Here is an 8490-nt window from a genome sequence, read left to right as displayed (position 1 = left end):
TCTCCCACCCAAACCCACCCATAAAGGCCGAACTACAAAGCCACCTCCTTCTCCTCTATTTCTTCTTCTTCTACTCTCTTCTTTCTTCTTTTGCTCGAGGACGAGCAAACCTTTTAAGTTTGGTGTGGTAAAAGCATTGCTTTTTGTTTTTCCATAACCATTTATGGCATCCAAGGCCGGAGAAACCTCTAGAAAGAGGAAAGGGAAGGCAAAAGCTTTCACCTCCGAGTCATGAGAGATGGAGAGATTCATCTGAAGGGTGCATCAAGACCACTTCTATGAAGTTGTGGCCATGAAGAAGGGTCAACTTTGATCAAAAGTTGGACCAAGTCCTCACAGACATTTGTGAAGAGGGCGCTCAATGGAAGAGAGATTCAAGAGGAAAGCCGGTTCAACTGTGAAGGCATGACCTCAAGCCCATCACTAAGAAAAGGATGGAGCAACCAAGAGACCCTACTCATCATGAAATCCCTGAGATACCTCAAGGGATGCACTTTCCTCCACAAAACTATTGGGAGCAAATTAACACCTCCCTAGGAGAATTGAGTTCCAACATGGGACAACTAAGGGTAGAGCACCAAGAACATTCCATCCTCCTCCATGACATTGGAGAAGATCAAAGAATCATGAGAGAGGAGCAACAAAGACAAGGAAGAGACATTGAGGAGCTCAAGCACTCCATAGGATCTTCAAAAGGAAGAACAAGCCGCCATCACTAAGGTGGACCCGTTCTTTAATTTCCTTGTTCTTTATTTTTCTGTTTTTCGAATTTTAGTGCTTATGTTTATCCATGTTTGTGTCTTGTGATCATTAGTGTCTTAGTGTCTATGCCTTAAAGTTATGAATGTCCTATGAATCCATCACCTTTCTTAAATGAAAACTGTTTTTATCACAAAAGAACAAGAAGTACAGGATTTCGAATTCATCTTTAAAACTAGCTTAATTAGTTTGATGTGGTGACAATACTTTTTGTTTTCTGAATGTATGCTTAAACAGTGCATATGTCTTTTGAATTTGTTGTTCATGAATGTTAAAGTTGTTGGCTCTTGAAAAAATGATGAAAAAGGAGACATGTTACTGAGGATCTGAAAAATCATAAAAATGATTCTTGAAGCAAGAAAAATCAGTGAATACAAAAAAAAAAGGGAGAAGAAGCGAAAAAAAAAAACGAAAAAAGGAGAAAGAGAAAAAGAAAGAAAAGAAAGAAATAAAGTTGTGATCCAAGGCAAAAAGAGTGTGCTTAAGAACCCTGGACACCTCTAGTTGGGGACTCTAGCAAAGCTGAGTCACAATCTGAAAAGGTTCACCCAATTATGTGTCTGTGGCATGTATGTATCCGGTGGTAATACTGGAAGACAGAGTGCTTTGGGCCACGGCCAAGACTCAATAAGTAGCTGTGTTCAAGAATCATCATACTTAACTAGGAGAATCAATAACACTATCTAGATTTTGAGTTCCTAAAGAAGCCAATCATTTTGAATTTCAAAGGATAAAGTGAGATGCCAAAACTGTTCGGAGGCAAAAAGCTACCAGTCCCACTCATCTAATTTGGAGCTAAGTTTCATTGATAATTTGGAGTCTATAGTATATTCTCTTCTTTTTATCTTATTTGATTTTCAGTTTCTTGGGGACAAGCAACAATTTAAGTTTGGTGTTGTGATGAGCGGATAATTTATACGCTTTTTGGCATTGTTTTTAGTATGTTTTTAGTAGTTTTAGTTAGTTTTTAGTATACTTTTTATTAGTTTTTAGTTAAAATTCACTTTTCTGGACTTTACTATGAGTTTGTGTGTTTTTCTGTGATTTCAGGTATTTTCTGGCTGAAATTGAGGGACCTGAGCAAAAATCTGATTCTGAGACTGAAAAGGACTGCAGATGCTGTTGGATTCTGACCTCCCTACACTCGAAGTAGATTTTCTGGAGCTACAGAAGCCCAATTGGCGCGCTCTCAACGGCGTTGGAAAGTAGACATCCTGGGCTTTCCAGCAATATATGATAGTCCATACTTTGCTCAAGATTTGATGGCCCAAACCGGCGTTCAAAGTCACCTCAAGAAATTCCAGCGTTAAACGCCGGAACTGGCACCTAATTGGGAGTTAAACGCCCAAACTGGCATAAAAGTTGGCGTTTAACTCCAAGAAGAGTCTCTGCACGAAAATGCTTCATTGCTCAGCCCAAGCACACACCAAGTGGGCCCGGAAGTGGATTTTTTATGTCATTTACTCATCTCTGTACACCCTAGGCTACTAGTTTCCTATAAATAGGACCTTTTACTATTGTATTTTCATCTTTTGATCATGTTTTGATGATTGAATCCTCATTGGGAGGCTGGCCTCACGGCCATGCCTAGACCTTGTTCTTATGTATTTTCAACGGTGGAGTTTCTACACACCATAGATTAAGGTGTGGAGCTCTGCTGTACCTCGAGTATTAATGCAATTACTATTGTTCTTCTATTCAATTCCGCTTGTTCTTTGTCCAAGATATCACTTGTTCTTCAACTTGATGAAGGTGATGATTGACACTCATCATCATTCTCACTCATGAACAAAGTGACTGACAACCACTCTTGTTCTACAAGCATACGAGGCTCTAGTGTTTATCTCTTGGATTCTTTAATCGGAATCTTTGTGGTATAGGCGAGAACTGATGGCGGCATTCAAGAGAATCCGGAAGGTCTAACCTTGTCTGTGGTATTCTGAGTAGGATTCAATGATTGAATGACTGTGACGTGCTTCAAACTCCTGAGGGCGGGGCGTTAGTGACAGACGCAAAAGAATCACTGGATTCTATTCCGGCCTGATTGAGAACCGACAAATGGATAGCCGTGCCGTGACAGGGTGCGTTGAACATTTCCAATGAGAGGATGGGAGGTAGCCACTGACAACGGTGAAACCCTTGCATAAGCTTGCCATGGAAAGGAGTAAGAAGGATTGGATGAAGACAGTAGGAAAGCAGAGAGACGGAAGGGAAGGCATCTTCATACGCTTATCTGAAGTTCCTACCAATGAATTACATAAGTATCTCTATCTTTATCTTTATGCTTTATTCGTTTATCACTATACCCAATTGAGTCTGCCTGACTGAGATTTACAAGGTGACCATAGCTTGCTTCATACCAACAATCTCCGTGGGATCGACCCTTACTCACGTAAGGTATTACTTGGACGACCCAGTGCACTTGCTGGTTAGTTGTGCGAAGTTGTAGTGATCACAATTTCGTGCACCACCGCCACAGCCTTTTTTTCTTTAATTTTTCTGTTTTTGCTTCTGCTTCTGGTTTCACTTTTGTTGGTGTTTTTGTGGTTCTTCTAGTTGTTGTTGTTTCACTGGTTTTACTTCTGCATTCTTCTTCTGCATGCTTCTTCTTTATTTTGCTTCTGTTTTTGTAGTTTGGGGAAGATGGAGGAAGGGCATTTTCATTTGAAGGACGATTTTTAAACAAACTGAAACCTTAGGGACCATTTTGTAGCGAAAAAAAGACCTGGGAAAAAATAAATTTTCAGCCTTTACCTTAGGGACCAAAATCGTACTTAACCCTAATAATTTACTACAACCTTCCACTAGAGGCTTGGTTGGATTTTCAGGTGAGAGGGTCCCGGTTTTGGGATCTGTGAGGTTACAAACCACACTGGGTGAGTGACAAACCCAATTTTGAGGGTTTATCTTGTGCTAATTTCAAAAGGGTTTATCAATGATTTCACACACTTTCTGCATGAAAATATAAGGATTTGCATTCTTTTCCTAGTTTTGCCTCATGAAGGAAAACATGCTTATTTTGCAGTAAAATAGATACATTTCTAATCTCTCCTTGATGCCATTCGATGCCGTGACTTGTGCGCTAAGTGGTTTCAGGACATAGAGTAGGAATGGACAGGAAAAGATAAGGAAGAAGGGTGCAAAGGAAGGAAGCATGAGAATTGAGCATTGGAGATTTCCGCATGGGCGCGTGCGCGCACCTGACGCGCCCGCGCAGATGAGAGCAACGTGAAGCCGAGACTAAGAGCCAAGCCACGAGCCAGCTGGAGTAGCGGCTGAGCCAGGATCCTCATGGACGCGCACGCGTACGTTCCGCCTCCGCGCACACTCCAAAACCGCATCCATGGCGCGCACGCGTACCTTGCGCGTACGCGCCGATGTTCGAGTATGATATTTTTAGAAGTCACGTGACTTAGGCGTGGATTTGGTTAGAGATCCTAACTTTTGAGGAGTGCTTTGGCGGGAAAAGGCATAAGAGGACCAAGAGGGCAAAGGTTGAGGGGACTTAGTTCATATTTTCTAGTTTTTGAGATATTTTGAGTTAGTTACATTGTTAGAGAGAGAAACTCCAACTTCTCTCTAGGATTCATCAACTTCTCTCAAGTTCTTACTAGGGTTCTTCTTCATCAAAATTCTGGATTTTTACTCATTCCTTGGTGAGATCCATTGCAACTTTCATTTCACTTTGTTCATGTAATAGGTTTTCTCTTCCAATTTCAAGTTGTAGTTGTAATTGCTAAAGTTCCTTGGATCTAGGATTCAACTCTATGAATTTAGGATTTCATTAATATTTTGAGATTTTGATCCTCATTGTTGCTAATTCCTTGTATTGCAATATCTTCAATTCTACTTTTCTCCTCATTTTACTATGACCTTCCTTCTTGCTCACTACATGTTTGATAAAATGACAATACTAGCTATGGAGTAGAATTTTTGCACTTGGCATAGGGTTTGGTCATTGGAAGAAATTGAATAGCTATCTCAATAGTTGATTGAGAGTTAGGGATTGCTAATTGACTTGGAGTGCACTAAAGCTAGATTCCCATAAGGTGAAGCTAGGACTTGTGACTCAAGTTGATTGTTCTCATTTGATTTTCCTCTATACTTAGGGGATGACTAAATGGAGCAAGGCCTAATTGTTATCAACATTGAGTGAACTATAATGATAAAGATTTCTAATGCCAACCCTAAGTCAAGTCCTTTTGATAATTGATTGCTTGTTCCTCATTACTTGCTAAGACCTTCAAAGAACTCAAACAAAGCTTACTAAATCAATAAGATGCATACTTTGGCAATTCCAAGGGAGAACAACTCGGGAGATTAATACTCTCGGATATAGATTGTAGATTTGTTTGATGATGGATTTCGCGTTGGTTTAGACTATACTACGATTGATCACTTGATAAATTCTATACCAACAAAAATTCATTTGTCAAAATGGCACCGTTGCCGGGGAGTTTGCCTAGTGTGCCATGTTATTGTTTGGATTAAGCATGTATATATGTACATAGTTGCATTTCATTGTAAATAATTCAAGCGACTAACCCCTCATTCATTACAATGAATTCCATTTTCCCTTCATTGCATGACGCGTTCACAACCGAATCCGAGCTTAGTCCCTTTTGATCCGGAAATAGAACGAACTTTGCTTCATATTAGACAAGCTCGGAGGCGGCTTAAGTTTGGAAAAGGGGAAGAGGCTTTCACCACCTCAACCACCTTACTAGAAGTGAACATTGAACCGTCACTCAAAGAAGGCACTAATTCTACTCCCATCAATCTCACTAACAAATCTTCTTTTGATCTAGGTACTAATACCATGGATGCTCCGAGGAGAGTTACCATCAAGGAAGCGGGTGCACCAGATTATGTCCTTCAACCCCTTCACGTAACTCACCCCAACTTGAATGCGAACTTCGAATTGAAGACCGCTTTGATCAACCTCCTACCCAAGTTTCACGGGCTTCCCGCACAAGACCCTATTCGACATCTCAAGGACTTCCATCGCATATGTTCGACTACTAGACGGGAAGGGTCCGATGAAGTTGCTATATGGTTGTTTGCTTTCCCTTTTTCTCTTGAGGACAAGGCTAAAGAATGGTTCTACACCCTCTCTAGTGAAGTTACCTCCGATTGGGACTTGCTTAGAAGGGGATTCTTGGATAAATTCCTACCTCCGGAAAAGATGGATAGGCTAAGGAAAGAAATGTCTTGTATTGCGCAAGGTGAAATGGAACCACTCTATGAGTATTGGGAACGGTTTCGCAAACTACTAGATGCATGCCCAAATCACATGATCGACACTCAAGTATTGCTTGGATACATATGTCAAGGGATGCGAGAGCAAGATAGAACCCTCTTGGATACTTCTAGCAATGGTTCTTTGTCCAAATATAAAACCGCGGATGAGGCATGGCAACTTATTATTGATTTAGCCGAATCCAACCAACATATGAGGCAAAGAGTCAACCGTCCAAGGACCGTGAATGAGGTATCAACTAGTAGTGAAACCACCGCTCTAACTCAATCTTTGAATGAGATGACATCCATCTTGAAGCAACTCCAATTGAACCAACAACAACCACAACCTCAATCATACCAACAACAACACCCTCCACCACCTCAACAACACAACCAACAATTGGTCCCTCAAAGAGTATGTGGCATTTGCTCTTGCTACTCTCACTACACGGATGAGTGCCCAAGCCTTCAAGAAGACAACACCTTGGCGGCTACCCACAATTTCTATGATCGCCCCAATCAAGGGTACTACCAAGGCGGTAATCCTAACCAAGGGTACTCTTATCAAGGAGGAGGAGGCCACAACCAAGGAAGTGGACACAATAATCAAAATTGGAGAGACAACCATCAACAAGGGAATAGGGACAACAACAACAATGGAGGAGGTCAAAGATGGGGTAACAACTCACAAAACTTCTCACAAAACCGACCATACAATTCACAAAAGCAACCATACAATCAACAAAACCCACAAAGAAACTACCAAACATATCAACCACCACATCAAAGACCACCACCCAACCAATCACAAGCTCCTCAACTCACATATGCAACCACTCCCTCCAACCAAGACGAAACACTCCGAACCATTATCCAAGGCCAAAAGGAACTACAAAACACACTTGCCTCCGGTCTCACCGGTCTCACCTCTACACTACAAGCTCTTCTCGCACGCATGGATACACCATCAACTTCCACTCCTCAACCTCCAATCCAAAGTGTCATTCCTTCTCAACCTCAACCAAATCCAAAGGGGGGCATTGATGAGCGGATAATTTGTACACTTTTTGGTATTGTTTTTAGTATGTTTTTGGTAGTTTTAGTTGAGTTTTTAGTATATTTTTATTAGTTTGTAGTTAAAATTCACTTTTCTGGACTTTACTATGAGTTTGTGTGTTTTTCTGTGATTTCAGGTATTTTCTGGCTGAAATTGAGGGATCTGAGCAAAAATCTGATCCAGAGACTCAAAAGGACTGCAGATGCTGTTGGATTCTGACCTCCCTGCACTCGAAGTGGATTTTCTGGAGCTACAGAGGCCCAATTGGCGCGCTCTCAACGGCGTTGGAAAGTAGACATCCTGGGCTTTCCAGCAATATATAATAGTCCATACTTTTCCCAAGATTTGATGGCCCAAACCGGCGTTCAAAGTCACCTCAAGAAATTCCAGCGTTAAACGCCGGAACTGGCACCTAATTGGGAGTTAAACGCCCAAACTGGCACTGAAGCTGGCGTTTAACTCCAAGAAGAGTCTCTACACGAAAATGCTTCATTGCTCAGCCCAAGCACACACCAAGTGGGCCCGGAAGTGGATTTTTATGTCATTTACTCATCTTTGTACACCTTAGGCTACTAGTTATCTATAAGTAGGACCTTTTACTATTGTATCTAGGACTTTTTGTAGCTATCTTCGTTGTATGCTATCTTAGACCATTGGGAGGCTGGCCATTTGGCCATGCCTAGACCTTGTTCTTATGTATTTTCAACGGTGGAGTTTCTACACACCATAGATTAAGGTGTGGAGCTCTGCTGTACCTCGAGTATTAATGCAATTACTATTGTTCTTCCATTCAATTCCGCTTGTTCTTTATCCAAGATATCACTTGTTCTTCAACATGATGAAGGTGATGATTGACGCCCATCACCATTCTCACTCATGAACAAGGTGACTGACAACCATTCTTGTTCTACAAGCATCTGAGGCTTAGTGCATATCTCTTGGATTCCTGATTGCACGATGCATGGTTGATCGCCTGACAACCGAGTGCTCGCCTGACAAACGAGCCAACCATTCCGTGAGATCAGAGTCTTCGTGGTATAGGCAAGAACTGATGGCGGCATTCAAGAGAATCCGGAAGGTCTAACCTTGTCTGTGGTATTCTGAGTAGGATTCAGTGATTGAATGACTGTGACGTGCTTCAAACTCTAACCTGCTGGGCGTTAGTGACAGACGCAAAAGAGGGATTCTATTCCAGCAGGGGCGGGAACCAAACCGGTGATTGGCCGTACTGTGACAGAGTGCGTGAGCATTAGCTTTCACTGCGAGGATGGGAGGTAGCTGCTGACAACAGTGAAACCCTACACGAGCTTGCCATGGAAAGGAGTAAGAAGGATTGGATGAAGGCAGTAGGAAAGCAGAGAGACGGAAGGGAAGGCACCTTCATACGCTTGTCTGAAGCTCTTACACCAATGATATACATAAGTACCACTATC

This window comes from Arachis stenosperma, chromosome 5, assembly GCF_014773155.1.
Source record: "Arachis stenosperma cultivar V10309 chromosome 5, arast.V10309.gnm1.PFL2, whole genome shotgun sequence".
Classification (NCBI taxonomy): domain Eukaryota; kingdom Viridiplantae; phylum Streptophyta; class Magnoliopsida; order Fabales; family Fabaceae; genus Arachis; species Arachis stenosperma.
Note: the sequence above shows the minus strand (reverse complement) of the source record.